This window comes from Arachis ipaensis, chromosome B6 (assembly GCF_059453495.1).
Source record: "Arachis ipaensis isolate K30076 ecotype BB chromosome B6, ASM5945349v1, whole genome shotgun sequence".
In the NCBI taxonomy this organism is placed as follows: Eukaryota; Viridiplantae; Streptophyta; class Magnoliopsida; order Fabales; family Fabaceae; genus Arachis; species Arachis ipaensis.
In genome coordinates, this window is record NC_142441.1 from 65493952 (window position 1) to 65521758 (window position 27807).

Sequence of the window (27807 nt, forward strand, 5' to 3'; positions counted from 1 at the left end):
TTATGATAGTTGTGTGTGCATACTTTAACAGGTGCGATGATACCAGCACTAATGCACCGGATCCTATCAGAATTCCGCAGTTAAGCTTGCTTGGGCGAGACTAGTACTAGGATGGGTGACCTCCTGGGAAGTCCTCGTGTAGCACCTCTTTTTTTTTATTTTTTTTTACGTCATGCTTACCCTTGTTCTTTAAACGACGCTATATTAAATAGTTTAGCTAAAGCGAGCCTCAATGACCTGATTTTCGGCAAGCTCGCACGGGCCCCGCAGGGATTCGCAGCTCGACTTACCCAACATCGCGAGACGTGCTTATGATAATTGTGTACACATACTTTAACAGGTGCGATCATACCAGCACTAATGTACCGGATCCCATCAGAACATCGCAGTTAAGCGTGCTTGGGCGAGAGTAGTACTAGGATGAGTGACCTCCTGGGAAGTCCTCGTGTTGCACCACTATTTTTTTTTACGTCGTGCTTACCCTCCTTCCTTAAACGATGCTAACTCAAATAGTTTCGCTAAAGCGAACCTCAATGACCTGATTTTTGGCAAGCTCACACGGGCCCCGCAGGGCTTCGCAGCTCGACTTACCCTACGTCGCGAGACATGCTTATGATAATTGTGTGCGCATACTTTAATAGGTGCGATCATACCAGCACTAATGCACCGGATCCCATCAGAACTCTGCAGTTAAGCGTGCTTGGGCGAGAGTAGTAGTAGGACGAGAGTAGTACTAGGATGGGTGACCTCGTGGGAAGTCCTCATGTTGCAACTCTTTTTTTTGTTTTTTTTACGTCGTGCTTACCCTCGTTCTTTAAACGATGCTATATTGAATAGCTTAGCTAAAGCGAGTCTCAATGACCTGATTTTCGGCAAACTCGGACGGGACCCGCAGGGATTCGCATATCGACTTACCCTACGTCGCTAGACATGCTTATGATAATTGTGTGCGCCTACTTTAACAGGGGCGATCATACCAGCACTAATGCACCAGATCCCATCAGAATTCCGCAGTTAATCGTCCTTGGGCGAGAGTAGTACAAGAATGGGTGACCTCCTGGGAAGTCCTCGTGTAGCACCTCTTTTTTTTTTTTTTTTTTTTACGTCGTGCTTACCCTTGTTCTTTATATGACGCTATATTGAATAGCTTAGCTAAAGCGAGCCTCAATGACCTGATTTTCGGCAAGTTCGCACGGGCCCCGCAGGGATTCGTAGCTCGACTTACCCTACGTCGCGAGACATGCTTATGATAATTGTGTGTGCATACTTTAACAGGTGCGATCATACCAGCACTAATGCACCGGATCCTATCAGAATTCCGCAGTTAAGCGTGCTTGGGCGAGTGTAGTACTAGGATGAGTGACATCCTGGGAAGTCCTCGTGTAGCACCTCTTTTTTTTTATTTTTTTATACGTCGTGCTTACTCTTGTTCTTTAAACGACGCTAACTTGAATAGTTTCGCTAAAGCGAACCTCAATGACCTGATTTTTGGCAAGCTCGCACGGGCCCGCAGGGATTCGCAGCTCGACTTACCCTACGTCGCGAGACATGCTTATGATAATTGTGTGCGCATACTTTAACAGGTGCGATCATACCAGCACTAATCCACCGGATCCCATTAGAACTCCGCAGTTAAACGAGCTTGGGCGAGAGTAGTACTAGGATGGGTGACCTCCTGGGAAGTCCTCATGTTGCACCACTTTTTTTTTTACGTCATGCTTACCCTTGTTCTTTAAACGACGCTAACTTGAATAGTTTCGCTAAAGCGAACCTCAATGACCTGATTTTCGGCAAGCTCACACGGGCCCCGCAGGGCTTCGCAGCTCGACTTGCCCTACGTCGCGAGACTTGCTTATGATAATTGTGTGCGCTTACTTTAATGGGTGCGATCATACCAGCACTAATGCACCGGATCCCATCAGAACTCTGCAGTTAAGCGTGCTTGTGTGAGAGTAGTACTAGGATGGGTGACCTACTGGGAAGTCCCCGTGTTGCACAACTTTTTTTTTTACGTCATGCTTACCCTCGTTCTTTAAACGACGCTAACTTGAATAGTTTCGCTAAAGCGAACCTCAATGACCTGATTTTCGGCAAACTCACACGGGCCCCGCAGGGCTTCGCAGCTCGACTTACCCTACGTCGCGAGACATGCTTATGATAATTGTGTGCGCATACTTTAATAGGTGCGATCATACCAGCACTAATGCACCGGATCCCATCAGATCTCCGCAGTTAAGCGTGCTTGGGCGAGAGTAGTACTAGGACGAGAGAAGTACTAGGATGGGTGACCTCCTGGTAAGTCCACATGTTGCTACTCTTTTTTTTTGTTTTTTTTACGTCGTGCTTACCCTCGTTCTTTAAACGACGCTATATTGAATAGCTTAGCTAAAGCGAGCCTTAATGACCAGATTTTCGGCAAGCTCGCACGGGCGCCGCCGGGATTCGCAGCTCGACTTACACTACGTTGCGAGACATGCTTGTGATAATTGTGTGCGCATACTTTAACAGGTGCGATCATACCAGCACTAATGCAACAGATCCCATCAGAATTCCGCAGTTAATCGTGCTTGGGTGAGAGTAGTACTAGGATGGGAGACCTCTTGGGAAGTCGTCATGTAGCACCTCTTTTTTTTTTACATCATGCTTACCCTTGTTCTTTAAACGACGCTATATTGAATAGCTTAGCTAAAGCGAGCCTCAATGACCTGATTTTCGGCAAGTTCGCACGGGTCCCGCAGGGATTCGCAGCTCGACTTACCCTACGTCGCGAGACATGCTTATGATAGTTGTGTGTGCATACTTTAACAGGTGCGATGATACCAGCACTAATGCACCGGATCCTATCAGAATTCCGCAGTTAAGCTTGCTTGGGCGAGACTAGTACTAGGATGGGTGACCTCCTGGGAAGTCCTCGTGTAGCACCTCTTTTTTTTTATTTTTTTTTACGTCATGCTTACCCTTGTTCTTTAAACGACGCTATATTAAATAGTTTAGCTAAAGCGAGCCTCAATGACCTGATTTTCGGCAAGCTCGCACGGGCCCCGCAGGGATTCGCAGCTCGACTTACCCAACATCGCGAGACATGCTTATGATAATTGTGTACACATACTTTAACAGGTGCGATCATACTAGCACTAATGTACCGGATCCCATCAGAACATCGCAGTTAAGCGTGCTTGGGCGAGAGTAGTACTAGGATGAGTGACCTCCTGGGAAGTCCTCGTGTTGCACCACTATTTTTTTTTACGTCGTGCTTACCCTCCTTCCTTAAACGATGCTAACTCAAATAGTTTCGCTAAAGCGAACCTCAATGACCTGATTTTTGGCAAGCTCACATGGGCCCCACAGGGCTTCGCAGCTCGACTTACCCTACGTCGCGAGACATGCTTATGATAATTGTGTGCGCATACTTTAATAGGTGCGATCATACCAGCACTAATGCACCGGATCCCATCAGAACTCTGCAGTTAAGCGTGCTTGGGCGAGAGTAGTAGTAGGACGAGAGTAGTACTAGGATGGGTGACCTCGTGGGAAGTCCTCATGTTGCAACTCTTTTTTTTGTTTTTTTTACGTCGTGCTTACCCTCGTTCTTTAAACGATGCTATATTGAATAGCTTAGCTAAAGCGAGTCTCAATGACCTGATTTTCGGCAAACTCGGACGGGACCCGCAGGGATTCGCATATCGACTTACCCTACGTCGCTAGACATGCTTATGATAATTGTGTGCGCCTACTTTAACAGGGGCGATCATACCAGCACTAATGCACCAGATCCCATCAGAATTCCGCAGTTAATCGTCCTTGGGCGAGAGTAGTACAAGAATGGGTGACCTCCTGGGAAGTCCTCGTGTAGCACCTCTTTTTTTTTTTTTTTTTTTTTACGTCGTGCTTACCCTTGTTCTTTATATGACGCTATATTGAATAGCTTAGCTAAAGCGAGCCTCAATGACCTGATTTTCGGCAAGTTCGCACGGGCCCCGCAGGGATTCGCAGCTCGACTTACCCTACGTCGCGAGACATGCTTATGATAATTGTGTGTGCATACTTTAACAGGTGCGATCATACCAGCACTAATGCACCGGATCCTATCAGAATTCCGCAGTTAAGCGTGCTTGGGCGAGTGTAGTACTAGGATGAGTGACATCCTGGGAAGTCCTCGTGTAGCACCTCTTTTTTTTTATTTTTTTATACGTCGTGCTTACTCTTGTTCTTTAAACGACGCTAACTTGAATAGTTTCGCTAAAGCGAACCTCAATGACCTGATTTTTGGCAAGCTCGCACGGGCCCGCAGGGATTCGCAGCTCGACTTACCCTACGTCGCGAGACATGCTTATGATAATTGTATGCGCATACTTTAACAGGTGCGATCATACCAGCACTAATCCACCGGATCCCATCAGAACTCCGCAGTTAAACGAGCTTGGGCGAGAGTAGTACTAGGATGGGTGACCTCCTGGGAAGTCCTCATGTTGCACCACTTTTTTTTTTACGTCATGCTTACCCTTGTTCTTTAAACGACGCTAACTTGAATAGTTTCGCTAAAGCGAACCTCAATGACCTGATTTTCGGCAAACTCACACGGGCCCCGCAGGGCTTCGCAGCTCGACTTACCCTACGTCGCGAGACATGCTTATGATAATTGTGTGCGCATACTTTAATAGGTGCGATCATACCAGCACTAATGCACCGGATCCCATCAGATCTCCGCAGTTAAGCGTGCTTGGGCGAGAGTAGTACTAGGACGAGAGAAGTACTAGGATGGGTGACCTCCTGGTAAGTCCTCATGTTGCTACTCTTTTTTTTTGTTTTTTTTACGTCGTGCTTACCCTCGTTCTTTAAACGACGCTACCTTGAATAGTTTAGCTAAAGCGAGCCTCAATGAACTGATTTTCGGCAAGCTCGCACGGGCCCCGTAGGGATTCGCAGCTCGACTTACCCTACGTTGTGAGACATGCTTATGATAATTGTGTGCGCATACTTTAACAGGTGCGATCATACCTGAACTAATGCATCGGATCCCATCAGAACTCTACAGTTAAGCGTGCTTGGACAAGAGTAGAACTAGGATGGGTGACCTCCTGGGAAGTCCTCGTGTTGCACCCTTTTTTTTTACGTTGTGCTTACCCTCGTTCTTTAAACGACGCTAACTTGAATAGTTTCGCTAAAGCGAACCTCAATGACCTGATTTTTGTCAAGCTCACACTGGCCCCGCAGGGCTTTGCAGCTCGACTTACCCTACGTCGCGAGACATGCTTATGATAATTGTGTGCGCATACTTTAATAGGTGCGATCATACCAGTACTAATGCACCGGATCCCATCAGAACTCCGTAGTTAAGCGTGTTTGGCCGAGAGTAGTACTAGGACGAGGGTAGTACTAGGATGGGTGACCTCTTTGGAAGTCCTCATGTTGCACCTCTTTTTTTTTCGTTTTTTTTTTAAGTCGGGCTTACCCTCGTTCTTTAAACGATGCTATCTTGAATAGTTTAGCTAAAGCGAGCCTCAATGACCTGATTTTCGGCAAGCTTGCACGAGCCCCACAGGGATTCGTACCTCGACTTACCCTACGTCGTGAGACATGCTTATGATAATTGTGTGCGCATACTTTAACAGGTACGATCATACTAGCACTAATGGACCGGATCCCATCAGAATTCCGCAGTTAAGCGTGCTTGGGCGGGAGTAGTACTAGGATGGGTGACCTCCTGGGAAGTCCTCGTGTAGCACCTTTTTTTTTACGTCGTGCTTACCCTTATTCTTTAAACGACGCTATATTGAATAGCTTAGCTAAAGCGAGCCTCAATGACCTGATTTTTGGCAAGCTCGCACGAGCCCCGCAGCGATTCGCAGCTCGAGTTACCCTACGTCGCGAGACATGCTTATGATAATTGTGTGCGCATACTTTAACAGGTGCCATCATACCAGCACTAATGCACCGGATCCCATCAGAACTCCGCAGTTAAGCGTGCTTGGGCGAGAGTAGTTCTTGGATGGTTGACCTCCCGGGAATTGCTCATGTTGCACCTCTTTTTTTTACGTCGTGCTTACCCTCGTTCTCTAAACGACACTAACTTGAATAGTTTCGCTAAAGCAAACCTCAATGACCTAATTTTCGGCAAGCTCACACGGGCCCCGCAGGGCTTCGCAGCTCGACTTACCCTACGTCGCGCGACATGCTTATGATAATTGTGTGCGCATACTTTAATAGGTGCGATCATACCAGCACTAATGCACCGGATCCCATCAGAACTCCGTAGTTAAGCGTGTTTGGGCGAGAGTAGTACTAGGACGAGAGTAGTACTAGGATGGGTGACCTCTTTGGAAGTCCTCATGTTGCACCTCTTTTTTTTTGTTTTTTTTTACGTCATGCTTACCCTCATTCTTTAAACGACGCTATCTTGAATAGTTTAGCTAAAGCGAGCCTCAATGACCTGATTTTCGGCAAGCTTGCACGAGCCCCGCAGGGATTCGTAGCCGACTTACCCTACGTCGCGAGACATGCTTATGATAATTGTGTGCGCATACTTTAACAGGTACGATCATACCAGCACTAATAGACCGGATCCCATCAGAATTCCGCAGTTAAGCGTGCTTGGGAGAGAGTAGTACTAGGATGGGTGACCTCTTGGGAAGTCCTCGTGTAGCACCTTTTTTTTTTTACGTCGTGCTTACCCTTGTTCTTTAAACGACGCTATATTGAATAGCTTAGCTAAAGCGAGCCTCAATGACCTGATTTTCGGCAAGTTCGCACGGGCAACGCAGGGATTCGGAGCTCGACTTACCCTACGTCACGAGACATGCTTATGATTATTGTGTGCGCATACTTTAACAGGTGCGATCATACCAGCAATAATGCACCGGATCCTATCAGAATTCCGCAGTTAAGCGGCTCCTGGGAAGTCCTCGTGTTGCACCTCTTTTTTTTTTTTTCGTTGTGCTTACCTTGGTTCTTTAAACAACGCTATATTAAATAGTTTAGCTAAAGCGAGCCTCAATGACCTGATTTTCGGCAAGCTCGCACGGACCCCACAGGGATTCGCAGCTAGACTTACCCTACGTCGCGAGACATGCTTATGATAATTGTGTGCGCATACTTTAACAAGTGCGATCATACCAGCACTAATGCACCGGTTCCCATCCGAACTCCGCAGTTAAGCGTGCTTGGGCGAGAGTAGTACTAGAATGGGTGACCTCCTGGGAAGTCCTCGTGTTGCACCACTTTTTTTTTACGTCGTGCTTACCCTCGTTCTTTAAACGACGGTAACTTTAATAGTTTTGCTAAAGCGAACCTCAATGACCTGATTTTCAGCAATCTCACACGGGCCCCGCAGGGCTTCGCAGCTCGACTTACCCTACGTCGCGAGACATGCTTATGATAGTTGTGTGCGCATACTTTAATAGGTGCGATCATACCAGCACTAATGCATCGGATCCCATCAGAACTCCGCAGTTAAGCGTGCTTGGGCGAGAGTAGTACTAGGACGAGAGTAGTACTAGGATGGGTGACCTCCTGGGAAGTCGTCATGTTACACCTCTTTTTTTTTGGTTTTTTTTTACGTCGTGCTTACCCTCGTTCTTTAAACGACACTATCTTGAATAGTTTACCTAAAGCGATCCTCAATGACCTGATTTTCGGCAAGCTCGCACGGGCCCCGTTGGGCTTCGCAGCTCGACTTACCCTACGTTGCGAGACATGCTTATGATAATTGTGTGCGCATACTTTAACAGGTGCGATCATACCAGCACTAATGCACCGGATCCCATCAGAACTCTACAGTTAAGCGTGCTTGGGCAAGAGTAGTACTAGGATGACCTCCTGGGAAGTCCTCATGTTGCACCCTTTTTTTTTTACGTCGTGCTTACCCTCGTTCTTTAAACGACGCTAACTTGAATAGTTTCGCTAAAGCGAACCTCAATGACCTGATTTTTGGCAAGCTCACACGGGCCCCGCAGGGCTTCGCAGCTCGACTTATCCTACGTCGCGAGACATGCTTATGATAATTGTGTGCGCATACTTTAATAGGTGCGATCATACCAGTACTAATGCACCGGATCCCATCAGAACTCCGTAGTTAAGCGTGTTTGGCCGAGAGTAGTACTAGGACGAGGGTAGTACTAGGATGGGTGACCTCTTTGGAAGTCCTCATGTTGCACCTCTTTTTTTTTTGTTTTTTTTTAAGTCGTGCTTACCCTCGTTCTTTAAACGATGCTATCTTGAATAGTTTAGCTAAAGCGAGCCTCTATGACCTGATTTTCGGCAAGCTTGCACGAGCCCCACAGGGATTCGTACCTCGACTTACCCTACGTCGCGAGACATGCTTATGATAATTGTGTGCGCATACTTTAACATGTACGATCATACTAGCACTAATGGACCGGATCCCATCAGAATTCCGCAGTTAAGCGTGCTTGGGCGGGAGTAGTACTAGGATGGGTGACCTCCTGGGAAGTCCTCGTGTAGCACCTTTTTTTTTACGTCGTGCTTACCCTTATTCTTTAAACGACGCTATATTGAATAGCTTAGCTAAAGCGAGCCTCAATGACCTGATTTTTGGCAAGCTCGCACGAGCCCCGCAGCGATTCGCAGCTCGAGTTACCCTACGTCGCGAGACATGCTTATGATAATTGTGTGCGCATACTTTAACAGGTGCCATCATACCAGCACTAATGCACCGGATCCCATCAGAACTCCGCAGTTAAGCGTGCTTGGGCGAGAGTAGTTCTTGGATGGTTGACCTCCCGGGAATTGCTCATGTTGCACCTCTTTTTTTTACGTTGTGCTTACCCTCGTTCTCTAAACGACACTAACTTGAATAGTTTCGCTAAAGCAAACCTCAATGACCTAATTTTCGGCAAGCTCACACGGGCCCCGCAGGGCTTCGCAGCTCGACTTACCCTACGTCGCGCGACATGCTTATGATAATTGTGTGCGCATACTTTAATAGGTGCGATCATACCAGCACTAATGCACCGGATCCCATCAGAACTCCGTAGTTAAGCGTGTTTGGGCGAGAGTAGTACTAGGACGAGAGTAGTACTAGGATGGGTGACCTCTTTGGAAGTCCTCATGTTGCACCTCTTTTTTTTTGTTTTTTTTTACGTCATGCTTACCCTCATTCTTTAAACGACGCTATCTTGAATAGTTTAGCTAAAGCGAGCCTCAATGACCTGATTTTCGGCAAGCTTGCACGAGCCCCGCAGGGATTCGCAGCCGACTTACCCTACGTCGCGAGACATGCTTATGATAATTGTGTGCGCATACTTTAACAGGTACGATCATACCAGCACTAATAGACCGGATCCCATCAGAATTCCGCAGTTAAGCGTGCTTGGGAGAGAGTAGTACTAGGATGGGTGACCTCTTGGGAAGTCCTCGTGTAGCACCTTTTTTTTTTACGTCGTGCTTACCCTTGTTCTTTAAACGACGCTATATTGAATAGCTTAGCTAAAGCGAGCCTCAATGACCTGATTTTCGGCAAGTTCGCACGGGCAACGCAGGGATTCGGAGCTCGACTTACCCTACGTCACGAGACATGCTTATGATTATTGTGTGCGCATACTTTAACAGGTGCGATCATACCAGCACTAATGCACCGGATCCTATCAGAATTCCGCAGTTAAGCGGCTCCTGGGAAGTCCTCGTGTTGCACCTCTTTTTTTTTTTTTTCGTTGTGCTTACCTTGGTTCTTTAAACAACGCTATATTAAATAGTTTAGCTAAAGCGAGCCTCAATGACCTGATTTTCGGCAAGCTCGCACGGACCCCACAGGGATTCGCAGCTAGACTTACCCTACGTCGCGAGACATGCTTATGATAATTGTGTGCGCATACTTTAACAAGTGCGATCATACCAGCACTAATGCACCGGTTCCCATCCGAACTCCGCAGTTAAGCGTGCTTGGGCGAGAGTAGTACTAGGATGGGTGACCTCCTGGGAAGTCCTCGTGTTGCACCACTTTTTTTTTACGTCGTGCTTACCCTCGTTCTTTAAACGACGGTAACTTTAATAGTTTTGCTAAAGCGAACCTCAATGACCTGATTTTCAGCAATCTCACACGGGCCCCGCAGGGCTTCGCAGCTCGACTTACCCTACGTCGCGAGACATGCTTATGATAGTTGTGTGCGCATACTTTAATAGGTGCGATCATACCAGCACTAATGCATCGGATCCCATCAGAATTCCGCAGTTAAGCGTGCTTGGGCGAGAGTAGTACTAGGACGAGAGTAGTACTAGGATGGGTGACCTCCTGGGAAGTCGTCATGTTACACCTCTTTTTTTTTGGTTTTTTTTTACGTCGTGCTTACCCTCGTTCTTTAAACGACACTATCTTGAATAGTTTACCTAAAGCGATCCTCAATGACCTGATTTTCGGCAAGCTCGCACGGGCCCCGTTGGGCTTCGCAGCTCGACTTACCCTACGTTGCGAGACATGCTTATGATAATTGTGTGCGCATACTTTAACAGGTGCGATCATACCAGCACTAATGCACCGGATCCCATCAGAACTCTACAGTTAAGCGTGCTTGGGCAAGAGTAGTACTAGGATGACCTCCTGGGAAGTCCTCATGTTGCACCCTTTTTTTTTTACGTCGTGCTTACCCTCGTTCTTTAAACGACGCTAACTTGAATAGTTTCGCTAAAGCGAACCTCAATGACCTGATTTTTGGCAAGCTCACACGGGCCCCGCAGGGCTTCGCAGCTCGACTTATCCTACGTCGCGAGACATGCTTATGATAATTGTGTGCGCATACTTTAATAGGTGCGATCATACCAGTACTAATGCACCGGATCCCATCAGAACTCCGTAGTTAAGCGTGTTTGGCCGAGAGTAGTACTAGGACGAGGGTAGTACTAGGATGGGTGACCTCTTTGGAAGTCCTCATGTTGCACCTCTTTTTTTTTTGTTTTTTTTTACGTCATGCTTACCCTCATTCTTTAAACGACGCTATCTTGAATAGTTTAGCTAAAGCGAGCCTCAATGACCTGATTTTCGGCAAGCTTGCACGAGCCCCGCAGGGATTCGCAGCCGACTTACCCTACGTCGCGAGACATGCTTATGATAATTGTGTGCGCATACTTTAACAGGTACGATCATACCAGCACTAATAGACCGGATCCCATCAGAATTCCGCAGTTAAGCGTGCTTGGGAGAGAGTAGTACTAGGATGGGTGACCTCTTGGGAAGTCCTCGTGTAGCACCTTTTTTTTTTTACGTCGTGCTTACCCTTGTTCTTTAAACGACGCTATATTGAATAGCTTAGCTAAAGCGAGCCTCAATGACCTGATTTTCGGCAAGTTCGCACGGGCAACGCAGGGATTCGGAGCTCGACTTACCCTACGTCACGAGACATGCTTATGATTATTGTGTGCGCATACTTTAACAGGTGCGATCATACCAGCACTAATGCACCGGATCCTATCAGAATTCCGCAGTTAAGCGGCTCCTGGGAAGTCCTCGTGTTGCACCTCTTTTTTTTTTTTTTCGTTGTGCTTACCTTGGTTCTTTAAACAACGCTATATTAAATAGTTTAGCTAAAGCGAGCCTCAATGACCTGATTTTCGGCAAGCTCGCACGGACCCCACAGGGATTCGCAGCTAGACTTACCCTACGTCGCGAGACATGCTTATGATAATTGTGTGCGCATACTTTAACAAGTGCGATCATACCAGCACTAATGCACCGGTTCCCATCCGAACTCCGCAGTTAAGCGTGCTTGGGCGAGAGTAGTACTAGGATGGGTGACCTCCTGGGAAGTCCTCGTGTTGCACCACTTTTTTTTTACGTCGTGCTTACCCTCGTTCTTTAAACGACGGTAACTTTAATAGTTTTGCTAAAGCGAACCTCAATGACCTGATTTTCAGCAATCTCACACGGGCCCCGCAGGGCTTCGCAGCTCGACTTACCCTACGTCGCGAGACATGCTTATGATAGTTGTGTGCGCATACTTTAATAGGTGCGATCATACCAGCACTAATGCATCGGATCCCATCAGAACTCCGCAGTTAAGCGTGCTTGGGCGAGAGTAGTACTAGGACGAGAGTAGTACTAGGATGGGTGACCTCCTGGGAAGTCGTCATGTTACACCTCTTTTTTTTTGGTTTTTTTTTACGTCGTGCTTACCCTCGTTCTTTAAACGACACTATCTTGAATAGTTTACCTAAAGCGATCCTCAATGACCTGATTTTCGGCAAGCTCGCACGGGCCCCGTTGGGCTTCGCAGCTCGACTTACCCTACGTTGCGAGACATGCTTATGATAATTGTGTGCGCATACTTTAACAGGTGCGATCATACCAGCACTAATGCACCGGATCCCATCAGAACTCTACAGTTAAGCGTGCTTGGGCAAGAGTAGTACTAGGATGACCTCCTGGGAAGTCCTCATGTTGCACCCTTTTTTTTTTACGTCGTGCTTACCCTCGTTCTTTAAACGACGCTAACTTGAATAGTTTCGCTAAAGCGAACCTCAATGACCTGATTTTTGGCAAGCTCACACGGGCCCCGCAGGGCTTCGCAGCTCGACTTATCCTACGTCGCGAGACATGCTTATGATAATTGTGTGCGCATACTTTAATAGGTGCGATCATACCAGTACTAATGCACCGGATCCCATCAGAACTCCGTAGTTAAGCGTGTTTGGCCGAGAGTAGTACTAGGACGAGGGTAGTACTAGGATGGGTGACCTCTTTGGAAGTCCTCATGTTGCACCTCTTTTTTTTTTGTTTTTTTTTAAGTCGTGCTTACCCTCGTTCTTTAAACGATGCTATCTTGAATAGTTTAGCTAAAGCGAGCCTCTATGACCTGATTTTCGGCAAGCTTGCACGAGCCCCACAGGGATTCGTACCTCGACTTACCCTACGTCGCGAGACATGCTTATGATAATTGTGTGCGCATACTTTAACATGTACGATCATACTAGCACTAATGGACCGGATCCCATCAGAATTCCGCAGTTAAGCGTGCTTGGGCGGGAGTAGTACTAGGATGGGTGACCTCCTGGGAAGTCCTCGTGTAGCACCTTTTTTTTTACGTCGTGCTTACCCTTATTCTTTAAACGACGCTATATTGAATAGCTTAGCTAAAGCGAGCCTCAATGACCTGATTTTTGGCAAGCTCGCACGAGCCCCGCAGCGATTCGCAGCTCGAGTTACCCTACGTCGCGAGACATGCTTATGATAATTGTGTGCGCATACTTTAACAGGTGCCATCATACCAGCACTAATGCACCGGATCCCATCAGAACTCCGCAGTTAAGCGTGCTTGGGCGAGAGTAGTTCTTGGATGGTTGACCTCCCGGGAATTGCTCGTGTTGCACCTCTTTTTTTTACGTCGTGCTTACCCTCGTTCTTTAAACGACACTAACTTGAATAGATTCGCTAAAGCAAACCTCAATGACCTAATTTTCGGCAAGCTCACATGGGCCCCGCAGGGCTTCGCAGCTCGACTTACCCTACGTCGCGCGACATGCTTATGATAATTGTGTGCGCATACTTTAATAGGTGCGATCATACCAGCACTAATGCACCGGATCCCATCAGAACTCCGTAGTTAAGCGTGTTTGGGCGAGAGTAGTACTAGGACGAGAGTAGTACTAGGATGGGTGACCTCTTTGGAAGTCCTCATGTTGCACCTCTTTTTTTTTGTTTTTTTTTACGTCATGCTTACCCTCATTCTTTAAACGACGCTATCTTGAATAGTTTAGCTAAAGCGAGCCTCAATGACCTGATTTTCGGCAAGCTTGCACGAGCCCCGCAGGGATTCGCAGCCGACTTACCCTACGTCGCGAGACATGCTTATGATAATTGTGTGCGCATACTTTAACAGGTACGATCATACCAGCACTAATAGACCGGATCCCATCAGAATTCCGCAGTTAAGCGTGCTTGGGAGAGAGTAGTACTAGGATGGGTGACCTCTTGGGAAGTCCTCGTGTAGCACCTTTTTTTTTTTACGTCGTGCTTACCCTTGTTCTTTAAACGACGCTATATTGAATAGCTTAGCTAAAGCGAGCCTCAATGACCTGATTTTCGGTAAGTTCGCACGGGCAACGCAGGGATTCGGAGCTCGACTTACCCTACGTCACGAGACATGCTTATGATTATTGTGTGCGCATACTTTAACAGGTGCGATCATACCAGCACTAATGCACCGGATCCTATCAGAATTCCGCAGTTAAGCGGCTCCTGGGAAGTCCTCGTGTTGCACCTCTTTTTTTTTTTTCGTTGTGCTTACCTTGGTTCTTTAAACAACGCTATATTAAATAGTTTAGCTAAAGCGAGCCTCAATGACCTGATTTTCGGCAAGCTCGCACGGACCCCACAGGGATTCGCAGCTAGACTTACCCTACGTCGCGAGACATGCTTATGATAATTGTGTGCGCATACTTTAACAAGTGCGATCATACCAGCACTAATGCACCGGTTCCCATCCTAACTCCGCAGTTAAGCGTGCTTGGGCGAGAGTAGTACTAGGATGGGTGACCTCCTGGGAAGTCCTCGTGTTGCACCACTTTTTTTTTTACGTCGTGCTTACCCTCGTTCTTTAAACGACGGTAACTTTAATAGTTTTGCTAAAGCGAACCTCAATGACCTGATTTTCAGCAATCTCACACGGGCCCCGCAGGGCTTCGCAGCTCGACTTACCCTACGTCGCGAGACATGCTTATGATAGTTGTGTGCGCATACTTTAATAGGTGCGATCATACCAGCACTAATGCATCGGATCCCATCAGAACTCCGCAGTTAAGCGTGCTTGGGCGAGAGTAGTACTAGGACGAGAGTAGTACTAGGATGGGTGACCTCCTGGGAAGTCGTCATGTTACACCTCTTTTTTTTTGGTTTTTTTTTACGTCGTGCTTACCCTCGTTCTTTAAACGACACTATCTTGAATAGTTTACCTAAAGCGATCCTCAATGACCTGATTTTCAGCAAGCTCGCACGGGCCCCGTTGGGCTTCGCAGCTCGACTTACCCTACGTTGCGAGACATGCTTATGATAATTGTGTGCGCATACTTTAACAGGTGCGATCATACCAGCACTAATGCACCGGATCCCATCAGAACTCTACAGTTAAGCGTGCTTGGGCAAGAGTAGTACTAGGATGACCTCCTGGGAAGTCCTCATGTTGCACCCTTTTTTTTTTACGTCGTGCTTACCCTCGTTCTTTAAACGACGCTAACTTGAATAGTTTCGCTAAAGCGAACCTCAATGACCTGATTTTTGGCAAGCTCACACGGGCCCCGCAGGGCTTCGCAGCTCGACTTATCCTACGTCGCGAGACATGCTTATGATAATTGTGTGCGCATACTTTAATAGGTGCGATCATACCAGTACTAATGCACCGGATCCCATCAGAACTCCGTAGTTAAGCGTGTTTGGCCGAGAGTAGTACTAGGACGAGGGTAGTACTAGGATGGGTGACCTCTTTGGCAGTCCTCATGTTGCACCTCTTTTTTTTTGTTTTTTTTTAAGTCGTGCTTACCCTCGTTCTTTAAACGATGCTATCTTGAATAGTTTAGCTAAAGCGAGCCTCTATGACCTGATTTTCGGCAAGCTTGCACGAGCCCCACAGGGATTCGTACCTCGACTTACCCTACGTCGCGAGACATGCTTATGATAATTGTGTGCGCATACTTTAACAGGTACGATCATACTAGCACTAATGGACCGGATCCCATCAGAATTCCGCAGTTAAGCGTGCTTGGGCGGGAGTAGTACTAGGATGGGTGACCTCCTGGGAAGTCCTCGTGTAGCACCTTTTTTTTTACGTCGTGCTTACCCTTATTCTTTAAACGATGCTATATTGAATAGCTTAGCTAAAGCGAGCCTCAATGACCTGATTTTTGGCAAGCTCGCACGAGCCCCGCAGCGATTCGCAGCTCGAGTTACCCTACGTCGCGAGACATGCTTATGATAATTGTGTGCGCATACTTTAACAGGTGCCATCATACCAGCACTAATGCACCGGATCCCATCAGAACTCCGCATTTAAGCGTGCTTGGGAGAGAGTAGTTCTTGGATGGTTGACCTCCCGGGAATTGCTCGTGTTGCACCTCTTTTTTTTACGTCGTGCTTACCCTCGTTCTTTAAACGACACTAACTTGAATAGATTCGCTAAAGCAAACCTCAATGACCTAATTTTCGGCAAGCTCACACGGGCCCCGCAGGGCTTCGCAGCTCGACTTACCCTACGTCGCGCGACATGCTTATGATAATTGTGTGCGCATACTTTAATAGGTGCGATCATACCAGCACTAATGCACCGGATCCCATCAGAACTCCGCAGTTAAGCGTGTTTGGGCGAGAGTAGTACTAGGACGAGAGTAGTACTAGGATGGGTGACCTCTTTGGAAGTCCTCATGTTGCACCTCTTTTTTTTTGTTTTTTTTACGTCATGCTTACCCTCATTCTTTAAACGACGCTATCTTGAATAGTTTAGCTAAAGCGAGCCTCAATGACCTGATTTTCGGCAAGCTTGCACGAGCCCCGCAGGGATTCGCAGCCGACTTACCCTACGTCGCGAGACATGCTTATGATAATTGTGTGCGCATACTTTAACAGGTACGATCATACCAGCACTAATAGACCGGATCCCATCAGAATTCCGCAGTTAAGCGTGCTTGGGAGAGAGTAGTACTAGGATGGGTGACCTCTTGGGAAGTCCTCGTGTAGCACCTTTTTTTTTTTACGTCGTGCTTACCCTTGTTCTTTAAACGACGCTATATTGAATAGCTTAGCTAAAGCGAGCCTCAATGACCTGATTTTCGGCAAGTTCGCACGGGCAACGCAGGGATTCGGAGCTCAACTTACCCTACGTCGCGAGACATGCTTATGATTATTGTGTGCGCATACTTTAACAGGTGCGATCATACCAGCACTAATGCACTGGATCCTATCAGAATTCCGCAGTTAAGCGGCTCCTGGGAAGTCCTCGTGTTGCACCTCTTTTTTTTTTTTCGTCGTGCTTACCTTTGTTTTTTAAACAACGCTATATTAAATAGTTTAGCTAAAGCGAGCCTCAATGACCTGATTTTCGGCAAGCTCGCACGGACCCCACAGGGATTCGCAGCTAGACTTACCCTACGTCGTGAGACATGCTTATGCTAATTGTGTGCGCATACTTTAACAAGTGCGATCATACCAGCACTAATGCACCGGTTCCCATCCGAACTCCGCAGTTAAGCGTGCTTGGGCGAGAGTAGTACTAGGATGGGTGACCTCCTGGGAAGTCCTCGTGTTGCACCACTTTTTTTTTTACGTCGTGCTTACCCTCGTTCTTTAAACGACGGTAACTTTAATAGTTTTGCTAAAGCGAACCTCAATGACCTGATTTTCAGCAATCTCACACGGGCCCCGCAGGGCTTCGCAGCTCGACTTACCCTACGTCGCGAGACATGCTTATGATAATTGTGTGCGCATACTTTAATAGGTGCGATCATACCAGCACTAATGCATCGGATCCCATCAGAACTCCGCAGTTAAGCGTGCTTGGGCGAGAGTAGTACTAGGACGAGAGTAGTACTAGGATGGGTGACCTCCTGGGAAGTCCTCATGTTACACCTCTTTTTTTTTTGTTTTTTTTTACGTCGTGCTTACCCTCGTTCTTTAAACGACACTATCTTGAATAGTTTACCTAAAGCGATCCTCAATGACCTGATTTTCGGCAAGCTCGCACGGTCCCCGTAGGCATTCGCAGCTCGACTTACCCTACGTTGCGAGACATGCTTATGATAATTGTGTGCGCATACTTTAACAGGTGCGATCATACCAGCACTAATGCACCGGATCCCATCAGAACTCTACAGTTAAGCGTGCTTGGGCAAGAGTAGTACTAGGATGACCTCCTGGGAAGTCCTCATGTTGCACCCTTTTTTTTTTACGTCGTGCTTACCCTCGTTCTTTAATCGATGCTAACTTGAATAGTTTTGCTAAAGCGAACCTCAATGACCTGATTTTTGGCAAGCTCACACGGGCCCCGCAGGGCTCCACAGCTCGACTTACCCTACGTCGCGAGACATGCTTATGATAATTGTGTGCGCATACTTTAATAGGTGCGATCATACCAGCACTAATGCACCGGATCCCATCAGAACTCCGCAGTTAAGCGTGCTTGGGCGAGAGTAGTACTAGGACGAGTGTAGTACTAGGATGGGTGACCTCTTGGGAAGTCCTCGTGTTGCACCACTTTTTTTTTATGTCGTGCTTACCCTTGTTCTGTAAACGACGTTTTATTGAATAGCTTAGCTAAAGCGAGCCTCAATGACCTGATTTTCGGCAAGTTCGCACGGGCCCCGCAGGGATTCACAGCTCGACTTACCCTACGTCGCGAGACATGCTTATGATAATTGTGTGCGCATACTTTAACAGGAGCGATCATACCAGCACTAATGCACCGGATCCTATCAGAATTCCGCAGTTGTAGCACCTCTTTTTTTTTTATTTTTTTTACGTCGTGCTTGATGACAAGCCATCTTAGCCTAGTTTCACTAGCCTTTTTCTTTTGTTTTCAACTGATTTTATGCACTTTCTTAAGCCATAAGCAAGCCAATTGGGTAGATTTCCATGTTTCCTTTAATTCAATCTTCATTTGGACTATTTGTGATTGTGCAGATCATGGAGAAGAACCCAACAAACTCCAGTAAGCATGGGAGTAATACCCCCACCTTAGATGACGAGCAACCACTCATCACCATGAACGATATTGCTCAGTGGTTTGAAGCTTTCCCAAAAGGAAACATCATCGGACGGGAAGAACTAATGATTGAACTCCTAGCCAAGCTGAAGCCACCTCAGAGAACTGTTAAACCAGAGGCAGGAGTGCAACCATTCGCACAAGAAAAGGAAATTGAAGGTATTCGTGCAGTCATGGCCCAAAGCGAGCAGATACATCAACAGCTTAAGCAACAATTGGAGCTGATTAACAGAAAAATAGATGAACTGCAACATGCTGTGGCAAATGCACAGAACTCACCTCAAAATCCCCATTGTTGGAATCAACCTGAAAAAGGTTCTGGAGTAATTAACTATGAGCAACCAAGTCATGAGCGATCATACTCTCCAGACAGCTCCTCAAGCATGTTCCAACGTAGGACTCAGAATGATGTGTACAACCCACCCTGGAGAACTCAATCTAACTGGAGAGGGGTTGAAAACCAAAATCAAAAACCAAGGGACTTCAACTGCAACAACCCCTACTTCAAAAACCAACATAAAAACCACCCCCACAACAACAATCATCACACACCATCCCAATACACACACTTCCAACCCCGTCCTATCTCACCACTCGCCCAAAATGACTCTCATCAACCATCACAGTTGACACAACCACAACCAATTCCAAACTCTCAAAGACTCTATGTTCTAGAAATGATGATGTAAAGATTCATGAAAGTTCAAGAAATGATAACAATAGAGCAGGAAGAAATAAGGAAAAATCAAGAGATGATAAGCAGGAACCAAGAGGTCTCACTCAGAAGAGTTGAAAGGCAAATGGAACAACTGGTTCAAAACCTTGCTGAATTGGGCGAGAGAGAGGCAAATATATCCCTAAGGGCCACTGAAGATGACCCAAAGAACAGTGAAAAAGCTGCTGGGTTGAAAGGGAAAGCAGTTATGGAAAAAAGTGAGAAGGCTACGGGAAAAGAAAAAATCATCAAGGAAAGGCCCACGGTGAGAGGGGGAAACCAAAGGCAACAAAAGCCTCAACTTCCATGATCAGAGGATGAAGGATGTCAAGCTAATGACAATAAAAGAGCGCTTGTTGGGAGGCAACCCAACCTGAGGTAGTTTTCTTTCCATAGTTATTTTAATAAAAAGGTTAATTAACTTCATCTATATTGCAAGAAGCTAAGTTTGGTGTTACACACCAAAACAATATAAAGGAGAATGAAGGATTCTAAGTTTGGTATTCCACCAAAATTCCATCATAAAACACATTCTCACTTTCTGCATAATGCTAGCTTCAAGCATCTAGACGAACTAGTTAACTATTCTGCTGTTTCCTAGTCTTTAGTTCTATTGCTTTTGAAAAAAAAAAGAAAAAGAGTTCCACATATGGTTAATCTGATGCATAAGAACCATTGGCAAGATACTAAGTTTGGTGTTCCCACACCAAAGTAAGTTCAAAGGCCCACAATTAAATCATGCATGCTAACCATTGTTTCTAAGTGCTTGGGGAACAAGCAACTTTCAATAACACTGCAGAACACCATACAAACTTTTGGAAGACTTAGCATCATCAATCAAAGAGGTGAAAGAGGAATGTGAAGACCAGCAATGATGATGAGAAAGAGGACAACAAGTAAACTCCAAAAGGTTGTATTGTTTATTAGCAGATATTGCTGTGATTGAAAGTGATAATATACCCCTATCTGTCCTTCTGTCTAGTATAGTTTTTCTGTAATTCAATAAGCAAGATTGCTTGATCATTTACAACACTATACTCCCCAAAACTTGTTTGCACTCAATTTTTCAAAAATGCATCACATGAAAGTTCTTTGGAAAGAAGGATTGAGGAATTAAACAATTTTGAGGCAAGCAAAAGATTAGGAGAAGTGGTGGTTCTAGTTGTATGATTATGTATTGATGTTGCATGCTTATGAAAACTTGCATGGGAGCTCATAGGCAGGACATGAAGTTCAAAGAAGTATTGTGGAGATTATCAAAAATTTTTTGATCCGAGAAGCAGCAAACAAAACAAAAGAAAATAAAGAAAATACAAAAACAAAAAGAACATGGCCCAAGGCTTTGAGCATCAATTACTAGGCAGAAAAGAAGAAAGAAACAAGAACTCAAAGAGTTATTATCCTAGTAAATGCTTGTGGTCGAAGTGTGTCAAAGAGAGAGGCTTGAGCAAGTAAATACTAAGGGGTGCTTTAACACCTAATACCTTAAAACCAACTGGTTTAGGAGTATTGATTGAAAGCTTATCTAAAGAGCCGCTTTGAGACATGACACTTAGAGTCAAGGCCAAAACACAGAAATCATAAGCTGCTTCAAGGTGATTACCTATAGAGAGATCTCCATGATATCATTTGGATGAAAATCCTAGGACCTAAGACCCCCAAGATGTAGGGACTAGTAAGCACTGAAGCCCTTGCATGAGCATATAATTTAGAGTTCACCCCACTGTCACTTGATCACTTCACTCACAGGATAGTACATGTAATTTTTCAAATCCATTCTGATTGAAAGAACCTTTGAGCATAATTCTTTTCTTGCTTGGGGACAAGCAAGCTTTAAGTTTGGTGTTGTGAAGACAAGCCATCTTAGCCTAGTTTCACTAGCCTTTTTCTTTTGTTTTCAATTGATTTTATGTACTTTCTTAAGCCATAAGCAAGCCAATTGGGTAGATTTCCATGTTTCCTTTAATTCAATCAACCATGTATGAATTCATGCACTTTCATGAGATTTTATGCTATAATTATCATATATTATGAAAGAAACACAATCTCATGATTTGAGGCATAGCTTTGATTGTTTTGATTGATTGATGATAGGTGGAAAGAGTTTTGAAGAAGGTTGAAAGAAGAAGGAATGGCTAGGAGCAAGAGAGAACAAAAAGTTTGAGCCAAAGTTTGCCTCAAACTTTTTCTCAAACTTTTAGAAGAGTTGAAAACATGCCAGAGGAAAAAAGTTTGAGCCAAAGTTTGCCTCAAACTTTAGCTCAAACTTTTGGAAGAATTGAAAACACTCTAGAGGAAAAAAGCTTGAGCAAAAGTTTGCCTCAAACTTTAGCTCAAACTTTTGGGAGAAAAGCTTAAGCCAACGTTTGCCTCAAACTTTTTGGCAAACGTTGGCATCACAAAACCAACACCCTGGAGGAAAAAAGCATGCGCCAACGTTTGCCTCAAACTTTTTGGCAAATGTTGGCGCCACACTTGCACACCCTGGAGGAGAAAAGTTTGTGCCAACGTTTGCCTCAAGCTTTTTGGCAAACGTTGGTGCCACACATGCACAAGGGGGCCAACGTTTGAGCAAAAGTTTGACCTCAAACTTTAGACCAAATGTTGGTAGCAGCAAGTGAAGCCATCTGGTATAAAAAGTTTGAGTAAAAGTTTGCCTCAAACTTTTACTCAAACTTTCATGATTTCAACCCGGTTCACAATGGATCTTTCTCCAACTCCAAGAGCAATCAACCAAGGCCTTTATCAACCCAATTCCATCAAGAGCAAAGGCCCAATTCAAGGCTTGAAGACCATTTGAAGAAAGTGTATAAATAGCTTAGGATTTAAGTTTTTCGGGGAGCTTTTCCTTTGAGTTTTTGCTGAGTAGTTTTTTTTGAGAGCTTTTGGATTTTGAACTGTTCTGAGTTTCTGAGTTTGGGGAAGGAGAATTGAATTCTCTTCCTCTTAGTTTTCTTGTTTTCAATTTCAATTACACTTGTCTTGAGTCTTGGGTGTTGAGAATTGGGGAAATTCTGTCTCAATCTCACCTTGAGATCTCTTTCTGTTTCTTTTACTGCATCATTGGAGAATTGAGATTTACATTCAAGCTTTCTTCTGTTTTGATCTTTAATTTCTTGCAATTGAATTCCACATTTGGATCTAGGAAGGCATTGAGATCTAGACTCGGTTATCTAGTCTCTTGGGTCCTGAGATCTGGAGTTTGCATTTTAAATTCTCTGTTTAAAGCTTTTCAAGTTCATTTACATTTCCGTTTGAGATCCGGTTCAATTCAAGTCACTTTCTACTTGTCTGATTAATGCAATTTACTTTTCCTTGTTTAATTTCTGCAAATCCACTTCCCAATTCCCTTTATAATTCAAGCCATTTACATTTCTTGCACTTTAAGATTCTACAATTTACATTTCTTGCAATCTAAGTTTCTGCAATTTACATTACTTGTTCTTTAAGATTCAGCTTATTTACTTTCTTTGCTCTTTAATTTTCTGCAATCTACCCTTCTCCCTTTACATCTCATGCAATTTAGCTTCTGTCGAATACAAACCACTCAAATCAACTCTTGATTCGCTTGACTAAATCAACCACTAAACTAAAATTGCTCAATCCTTCAATCCCTGTGGGATCGACCTCACTCCCGTGAGTTTTATTACTTGATACGACCCGGTACACTTGCCGGTTAGATTTGTGTGTTTGCCGATTAGATTTGTGTGTTTGGAATTCGTTTTTCATTTTCCGAAAATACACATCAAGTTTTTGGCGCCGTTGCCGGGGATTGAAATAGATTGACAATGATTACGTGAAGTGGAGATCTAGATCAAGCACTTTTTCTTTTCTGTTTCTCTAATTTTTGACTGACACACTAACTGTTTGAATTTTTGCTTGAATTAACTGAAACCTCACTTTAGCAATAAAGTGAAGTTTTCTTGGTTCCTCTGGCTTCCTATGATTCTAATATTTCAGCTTGTTGAATGTACGAGAGAAGCAATTCTCTCTTACTAATCTTTCAAACCTATCAACTGTTTGATACATTGTGTCAGCTAAACCTTTTAACCACATTTTGGACATGAATGTATTCAATCTTCATTTGGACTATTTGTGATTGTGCAGATCATGGAGAAGAACCCAACAAACTCCAGTAAGCATGGGAGTAATACCCCCACCTTAGATGACGAGCAACCACTCAATGACCTGATTTTCGGCAAGCTCGCACAGGCCCCGTAGGGATTCGCAGCTCGACTTACCCTACGTTGCGATACATGCTTATAATAATCGTGTGCGCATACTTTAACAGGTGCGATCATACCAGCACTAATGCACCGGATCCCATCAGAACTCTACAGTTAAGCGTGCTTGGGCAAGATTAGTACTAGGATGGGTGACCTCCTGGGAAGTCCTCGTGTTGCACCCTTTTTTTTTTACGTCGTGCTTACCATCGGTCTTTAAACGACGCTATCTTGAATAGTTTCGCTAAAGCGAACCTCAATGATCTAATTTTTGGCAAGCTCACATGGGCCCCGCAGGGCTTCGCAGCTCGACTTACCCTACGTCGCGAGACATGCTTATGATAATTATGTGCGCATACTTTAATAGGTGATACCAGCACTAATGCACCGGATCCCATCAGAACTCCACAGTTAAGCGTGCTTGGGCGAGAGTAGTACTAGCACGAGAGTAGTACTAGGATGGGTGACCTCCTAGGAAGTCCTCGTGTTGCACCATTTTTTTTACGTCGTGCTTACCCTCGTTCTTTAAAAGACGCTAACTTGAATACTTTCGCTAAAGCGAGCCTCAATGACCTGATTTTTGGCAAGCACGCACGGGCCCCGCAGGAATTCGGAACTCGACTTAACCAACGTCGCGAGACATGCTTATGATAATTGTGTGCGCATACTTTAATAGGTGTGATCATACCAGCACTAATGCACCAGATCCCATCAGAATTCCGAAGTTAATCGTGCTTGGGCGAGAGTAATACTAGGATGGGTGACCTCCTGGGAAGTCCTCGTGTTGCACCACTTTTTTTTTTACGTCGTGCTTACCCTCGTTCTTTAAACGACGCTAACTTTAATAGTTTTGCTAAAGCGAACCTCAATGACCTGATTTTCGGCAAGCTCACACGGGCCCCGCAGGGCTTCGCAGCTCGACTTACCCTACATCGCGAGACATGCTTATGATAATTGTGTGCACATACTTTAATAGGTGCGATCATACCAGCACTAATGCACCGGATCCCATTAGAACTCCGCAGTTAAGCGTGCTTGGGCGAGAGTAGTACTAGGACGAGAGTAGTACTAGGATGGGTGACCTCCTGGGAAGTCCTCATGTTGCACCTCTTTTTTTTACGTCGTGCTTACTGATGAGTATTTTGGTGAAAAATAAATTTCTCCCAAAACGCACAAATCTAACCGGCAAGTGTACCGGGTCGTATCAAGTAATAAAAACTCACGGGAGTGAGGTCGATCCCACAGGGATTGAAGGATTGAGCAATTTTAGCTTAGTGGTTAAATTAGTCAAGCGAATCAAGATTTGGTTGAGTGTTTTGTGATTTGCAGAAATTAAATTGCATGGAAGTAAAGAGAACAGGGAATTAAAGTGCTGAATCTTAAAGAACAAGAAATTAAATAGCAGAAACTTAGAATGCAAGAAATGTAAATAGCGGAATCTTAAAGTGCAAGAAATGTAAACAGCTGGAATTGTAAAGGGAATTGGGGATTGGATTTGCAGAATTTAAACAAGGAAAAGTAAATTGCATCAAGCAGAGAAGTAGAAGAAGGTTTGGGTTAGATTGGATCTTGAAGCAGAAAAGTAAATGAACATGAAAACAGTAAACAGAAAATGTAAAATTGGGAAATTAGATCTCAGGACCCAGAGACTAGAAAACCAAGTCTAGATCTCAATGCCTTCCTAAATCCAACAAGAAATTGAAATTGAAATTCAAAGAGAGTGGATGAAGAGCAATTAACAGAAATTGAAATTCAATCAAGCAGTAAACAAAGCAGTCAGATCCAAGGGTGAGATTGAAACAGAATTTCTTCAATTCTCCAACCCAAAAATCCAAGACAATTGTAATTGAAATTGAAAGCAATAAAACTGAGAGGAAGAGAAGTGTATTCTCCTTCCCCAAGACAAAGAAATTAAAGATCACTCAATATCAAAAGCTCTCCGAAAACTATTATGAAAATTCCAAAAGAAAAGCTCTCTGAAGAACTTGAATTCTATCCTATTTATACACTTTCTTCCAATGATCTTCAAGCCTTGAGTTGGGCCTTTGCTCTTGGTGGAATTGGGTTGAAAGAGGCCTTGGTTGATTGCTCTTGGAGTTTGGAGAGGAACCAAAACGAACCAATTGAACCGGGTTTGAGTTTTGCAAAAGTTGGACCAAAAGTTTGAGCAAAAGTTAGGGGGCTAACTTTTGCCCAAACTTTTCATATCAGCAGCTATATCCATCTGATACCAATGTTGGTGCCAAAGTTAGGGGTCTAACTTTGGCCCTAACGTTGGCCTTACCTTGTGCACTTGTGGCGCCAACGTTAGCCACCAAGTTAGGGGGCTAACGTTGGCGCAAACTTTTGCTCCTCCCCTTGTGATTTTCATGTGCCAACGTTAGCCTCCAAGTTAGGGGGCTAACGTTGGTGCAAACTTTTGGTGCCCAGGGAGGTTTTCTTCATGCCAACGTTAGCCTCAAAGTTAGGGGGCTAACGTTGGCGCAAACTTTTGGTGCCCAGGGAGGATTTTCATGTGCCAACGTTAGCCTCAAAGTTAGGGGCTAACGTTGGCGCAAACTTTTGGTACCCAGGGAGTGATTTTCAAGTTCCAACGTTAGCCCAAAAGTTAGGGGCTAACGTTGGGGCTAACTTTTCACCCAAAAGTTTGTGCAAAAGTTTGAGGCTAACTTTAGGTCCAGCTTTTTGCTTCCTGGTTCAATTTCACTTATTCCATTGTCTTCTCTTTACTCCTAGCTATTCCTTCTTGCTTCAACCTTTCTCCAAGCTTTCTTCACCTATCATTAATCAACCAAACACATCAAAGCTATGCTTGAAATCATGAGATATTCATTCTTTCATAATATGTAACAATTATAGTATAAAACCTCATGAAATAGCATGAATTCATACATGGTTGATTAAATCAAAGGAAACATGAAAATCTACCTAATTGGCTTGCTTGTAGCTCAAGAAAGTGCATAATTTTAATGAAAACAAAAGAAAAAGACTAGTTAAAATAGGCTAAGATGACTTGTCATCACAACACCAAACTTAAAGCTTGCTTGTCCCCAAGCAAGAAAAGATTTATTGAGAAGAAAGAATGAAATGGAAGAGGATGTTCATGCTAGCAGAGTATTATTGATACTTCAGGGGGTTTTGTGTGGATATGTAAATACTCACTTCTTACTGACTCCTAGGCCTAGAAAGTCTCCTTCAAGCTTCAAGTAACATACTGCTATGACCTCTCATTATTCCTTTATCCTTGGCTATTACTTTGTTTATAAGCTTTATTTGAGTGTCATGTGTAGCAAGTTCATTTTCTTTTCTTTATACTTGACACATTATTCACCATAGACACTTGGCTCACATTCCTTCTTAAAACATTGATGCCCAGCACCTCTTTGGGTTACTAAATGCCTTGTAGTTAGGTTGCTCTTGATAGTGGACTTTCAGCTGATGATCCCGGATTAGTTAACCCAAGTCACCGAGTGTTGATGCACTCCTAAGAGCTTACTAATCCAAGCAGATCCTAGTACAAAGACATCACAGGCATATATTTTAAAGTTCAAGCTATTGGTGTCCAGCTTTGTTTCTTTTTGTTTCCTTTTGTTCTGCCACTTTTTTGCTATCTCTTTTCTTTCCTTCTTTTTGTTTTTCTTTCTAACCAAGGAATTTTTTATTTAATTGAGATTCATAGACAGTAGGCCACTCTTTTCTTAGAAAGAGATATCCTAGCTCTTTATTCACTAAAAGTGAGCTATTATACAACCACACACATACCACCACTTACTTTTATTCTACTTCTATCTAACAGAGATCATCTTGCTTCACATTCAAACTTTTCTTTTATTGAACTTAAAGATGCAGGGGACAACACATGCTTCTTGTCAAGTGAAAGTAAACACACAAGCACACACATAAACTAGCCTACTTATTTTAAAAGAAACAAACATAATGCAAAGACTTTTAATTAAAAAGAACTACTTAAAGATGCAAAGACACTTAGAACAGATAGAATGCATATTTTTTTTCTTTGTAGTGATGAACAAGGAGCAAGTCCACCTTTCATTTGTCATGCCTTTTCTTTCTCCTTTCATACACTTGGCTGCTAGTGTTCCCACCATCCGTGTTTGGTGCCTGTTGACCTTGCCAAAAGCCAGCCTTATTCATAGCCTCCTCCACTCTATCTTCAAGTCTC

The 27807-nt window shown here is 44.5% G+C and overlaps 4 non-coding genes and 52 pseudogenes across 4 annotated transcripts; all 56 read left to right on the forward strand.

The window, feature by feature from the left end:
- The first annotated feature begins 29 nt into the window (after positions 1-29).
- On the forward strand, positions 30-148 carry LOC148556664 (5S ribosomal RNA; annotated as a pseudogene).
- Positions 149-338: 190 nt separating this feature from the next.
- LOC148556665 (5S ribosomal RNA) lies at positions 339-457 on the forward strand (annotated as a pseudogene).
- Positions 458-639: 182 nt separating this feature from the next.
- LOC148556666 (5S ribosomal RNA) lies at positions 640-775 on the forward strand (annotated as a pseudogene).
- A 188-nt stretch (positions 776-963) lies between these two features.
- LOC148556667 (5S ribosomal RNA) lies at positions 964-1082 on the forward strand (annotated as a pseudogene).
- A 191-nt stretch (positions 1083-1273) lies between these two features.
- Positions 1274-1392, forward strand: LOC148556668 (5S ribosomal RNA; annotated as a pseudogene).
- Positions 1393-1581: 189 nt separating this feature from the next.
- On the forward strand, positions 1582-1700 carry LOC148556669 (5S ribosomal RNA; annotated as a pseudogene).
- Positions 1701-1881: 181 nt separating this feature from the next.
- On the forward strand, positions 1882-2000 carry LOC148556670 (5S ribosomal RNA; annotated as a pseudogene).
- A 181-nt stretch (positions 2001-2181) lies between these two features.
- LOC148556671 (5S ribosomal RNA) lies at positions 2182-2317 on the forward strand (annotated as a pseudogene).
- A 189-nt stretch (positions 2318-2506) lies between these two features.
- Positions 2507-2625, forward strand: LOC148556672 (5S ribosomal RNA; annotated as a pseudogene).
- Positions 2626-2806: 181 nt separating this feature from the next.
- Positions 2807-2925, forward strand: LOC148556673 (5S ribosomal RNA; annotated as a pseudogene).
- Positions 2926-3115: 190 nt separating this feature from the next.
- LOC148556674 (5S ribosomal RNA) lies at positions 3116-3234 on the forward strand (annotated as a pseudogene).
- Positions 3235-3416: 182 nt separating this feature from the next.
- LOC148556675 (5S ribosomal RNA) lies at positions 3417-3552 on the forward strand (annotated as a pseudogene).
- A 188-nt stretch (positions 3553-3740) lies between these two features.
- LOC148556676 (5S ribosomal RNA) lies at positions 3741-3859 on the forward strand (annotated as a pseudogene).
- A 192-nt stretch (positions 3860-4051) lies between these two features.
- On the forward strand, positions 4052-4170 carry LOC148556677 (5S ribosomal RNA; annotated as a pseudogene).
- A 189-nt stretch (positions 4171-4359) lies between these two features.
- On the forward strand, positions 4360-4478 carry LOC148556678 (5S ribosomal RNA; annotated as a pseudogene).
- Positions 4479-4659: 181 nt separating this feature from the next.
- Positions 4660-4795, forward strand: LOC148556679 (5S ribosomal RNA; annotated as a pseudogene).
- A 189-nt stretch (positions 4796-4984) lies between these two features.
- LOC148556680 (5S ribosomal RNA) lies at positions 4985-5103 on the forward strand (annotated as a pseudogene).
- Positions 5104-5282: 179 nt separating this feature from the next.
- LOC148556681 (5S ribosomal RNA) lies at positions 5283-5418 on the forward strand (annotated as a pseudogene).
- Positions 5419-5610: 192 nt separating this feature from the next.
- Positions 5611-5729, forward strand: LOC148556682 (5S ribosomal RNA; annotated as a pseudogene).
- A 178-nt stretch (positions 5730-5907) lies between these two features.
- Positions 5908-6026, forward strand: LOC148556683 (5S ribosomal RNA; annotated as a pseudogene).
- Positions 6027-6205: 179 nt separating this feature from the next.
- Positions 6206-6341, forward strand: LOC148556684 (5S ribosomal RNA; annotated as a pseudogene).
- A 189-nt stretch (positions 6342-6530) lies between these two features.
- LOC148556685 (5S ribosomal RNA) lies at positions 6531-6649 on the forward strand (annotated as a pseudogene).
- Positions 6650-7099: 450 nt separating this feature from the next.
- Positions 7100-7218, forward strand: LOC148556686 (5S ribosomal RNA). The gene has a single exon (XR_015891387.1). It is a non-coding gene; the product is annotated as a 5S ribosomal RNA (ribosomal RNA).
- A 180-nt stretch (positions 7219-7398) lies between these two features.
- Positions 7399-7534, forward strand: LOC148556687 (5S ribosomal RNA; annotated as a pseudogene).
- A 191-nt stretch (positions 7535-7725) lies between these two features.
- On the forward strand, positions 7726-7840 carry LOC148556688 (5S ribosomal RNA; annotated as a pseudogene).
- A 180-nt stretch (positions 7841-8020) lies between these two features.
- Positions 8021-8156, forward strand: LOC148556689 (5S ribosomal RNA; annotated as a pseudogene).
- A 191-nt stretch (positions 8157-8347) lies between these two features.
- LOC148556690 (5S ribosomal RNA) lies at positions 8348-8466 on the forward strand (annotated as a pseudogene).
- A 178-nt stretch (positions 8467-8644) lies between these two features.
- LOC148556691 (5S ribosomal RNA) lies at positions 8645-8763 on the forward strand (annotated as a pseudogene).
- A 179-nt stretch (positions 8764-8942) lies between these two features.
- Positions 8943-9078, forward strand: LOC148556692 (5S ribosomal RNA; annotated as a pseudogene).
- Positions 9079-9267: 189 nt separating this feature from the next.
- LOC148556693 (5S ribosomal RNA) lies at positions 9268-9386 on the forward strand (annotated as a pseudogene).
- Positions 9387-9836: 450 nt separating this feature from the next.
- LOC148556694 (5S ribosomal RNA) lies at positions 9837-9955 on the forward strand. Its single transcript, XR_015891132.1, has one exon. It is a non-coding gene; the product is annotated as a 5S ribosomal RNA (ribosomal RNA).
- A 507-nt stretch (positions 9956-10462) lies between these two features.
- LOC148556695 (5S ribosomal RNA) lies at positions 10463-10577 on the forward strand (annotated as a pseudogene).
- A 180-nt stretch (positions 10578-10757) lies between these two features.
- Positions 10758-10893, forward strand: LOC148556696 (5S ribosomal RNA; annotated as a pseudogene).
- A 190-nt stretch (positions 10894-11083) lies between these two features.
- Positions 11084-11202, forward strand: LOC148556697 (5S ribosomal RNA; annotated as a pseudogene).
- A 451-nt stretch (positions 11203-11653) lies between these two features.
- LOC148556698 (5S ribosomal RNA) lies at positions 11654-11772 on the forward strand. Its single transcript, XR_015891133.1, has one exon. It is a non-coding gene; the product is annotated as a 5S ribosomal RNA (ribosomal RNA).
- Positions 11773-11952: 180 nt separating this feature from the next.
- Positions 11953-12088, forward strand: LOC148556699 (5S ribosomal RNA; annotated as a pseudogene).
- A 191-nt stretch (positions 12089-12279) lies between these two features.
- LOC148556700 (5S ribosomal RNA) lies at positions 12280-12394 on the forward strand (annotated as a pseudogene).
- Positions 12395-12574: 180 nt separating this feature from the next.
- LOC148556701 (5S ribosomal RNA) lies at positions 12575-12710 on the forward strand (annotated as a pseudogene).
- A 191-nt stretch (positions 12711-12901) lies between these two features.
- LOC148556702 (5S ribosomal RNA) lies at positions 12902-13020 on the forward strand (annotated as a pseudogene).
- Positions 13021-13198: 178 nt separating this feature from the next.
- On the forward strand, positions 13199-13317 carry LOC148556703 (5S ribosomal RNA; annotated as a pseudogene).
- A 179-nt stretch (positions 13318-13496) lies between these two features.
- LOC148556704 (5S ribosomal RNA) lies at positions 13497-13632 on the forward strand (annotated as a pseudogene).
- A 189-nt stretch (positions 13633-13821) lies between these two features.
- Positions 13822-13940, forward strand: LOC148556705 (5S ribosomal RNA; annotated as a pseudogene).
- Positions 13941-14389: 449 nt separating this feature from the next.
- On the forward strand, positions 14390-14508 carry LOC148556706 (5S ribosomal RNA; annotated as a pseudogene).
- Positions 14509-14689: 181 nt separating this feature from the next.
- Positions 14690-14825, forward strand: LOC148556707 (5S ribosomal RNA; annotated as a pseudogene).
- A 191-nt stretch (positions 14826-15016) lies between these two features.
- On the forward strand, positions 15017-15131 carry LOC148556708 (5S ribosomal RNA; annotated as a pseudogene).
- Positions 15132-15637: 506 nt separating this feature from the next.
- Positions 15638-15756, forward strand: LOC148556709 (5S ribosomal RNA; annotated as a pseudogene).
- Positions 15757-15934: 178 nt separating this feature from the next.
- On the forward strand, positions 15935-16053 carry LOC148556710 (5S ribosomal RNA; annotated as a pseudogene).
- Positions 16054-16232: 179 nt separating this feature from the next.
- Positions 16233-16368, forward strand: LOC148556711 (5S ribosomal RNA; annotated as a pseudogene).
- A 188-nt stretch (positions 16369-16556) lies between these two features.
- LOC148556712 (5S ribosomal RNA) lies at positions 16557-16675 on the forward strand (annotated as a pseudogene).
- A 449-nt stretch (positions 16676-17124) lies between these two features.
- Positions 17125-17243, forward strand: LOC148556713 (5S ribosomal RNA). Its single transcript, XR_015891134.1, has one exon. It is a non-coding gene; the product is annotated as a 5S ribosomal RNA (ribosomal RNA).
- Positions 17244-17424: 181 nt separating this feature from the next.
- LOC148556714 (5S ribosomal RNA) lies at positions 17425-17560 on the forward strand (annotated as a pseudogene).
- A 191-nt stretch (positions 17561-17751) lies between these two features.
- Positions 17752-17866, forward strand: LOC148556715 (5S ribosomal RNA; annotated as a pseudogene).
- Positions 17867-18046: 180 nt separating this feature from the next.
- LOC148556716 (5S ribosomal RNA) lies at positions 18047-18182 on the forward strand (annotated as a pseudogene).
- Positions 18183-23693: 5511 nt separating this feature from the next.
- Positions 23694-23812, forward strand: LOC148556717 (5S ribosomal RNA; annotated as a pseudogene).
- Positions 23813-24301: 489 nt separating this feature from the next.
- LOC148556718 (5S ribosomal RNA) lies at positions 24302-24420 on the forward strand (annotated as a pseudogene).
- Positions 24421-24601: 181 nt separating this feature from the next.
- Positions 24602-24737, forward strand: LOC148556719 (5S ribosomal RNA; annotated as a pseudogene).
- Positions 24738-27807: the final 3070 nt, after the last annotated feature.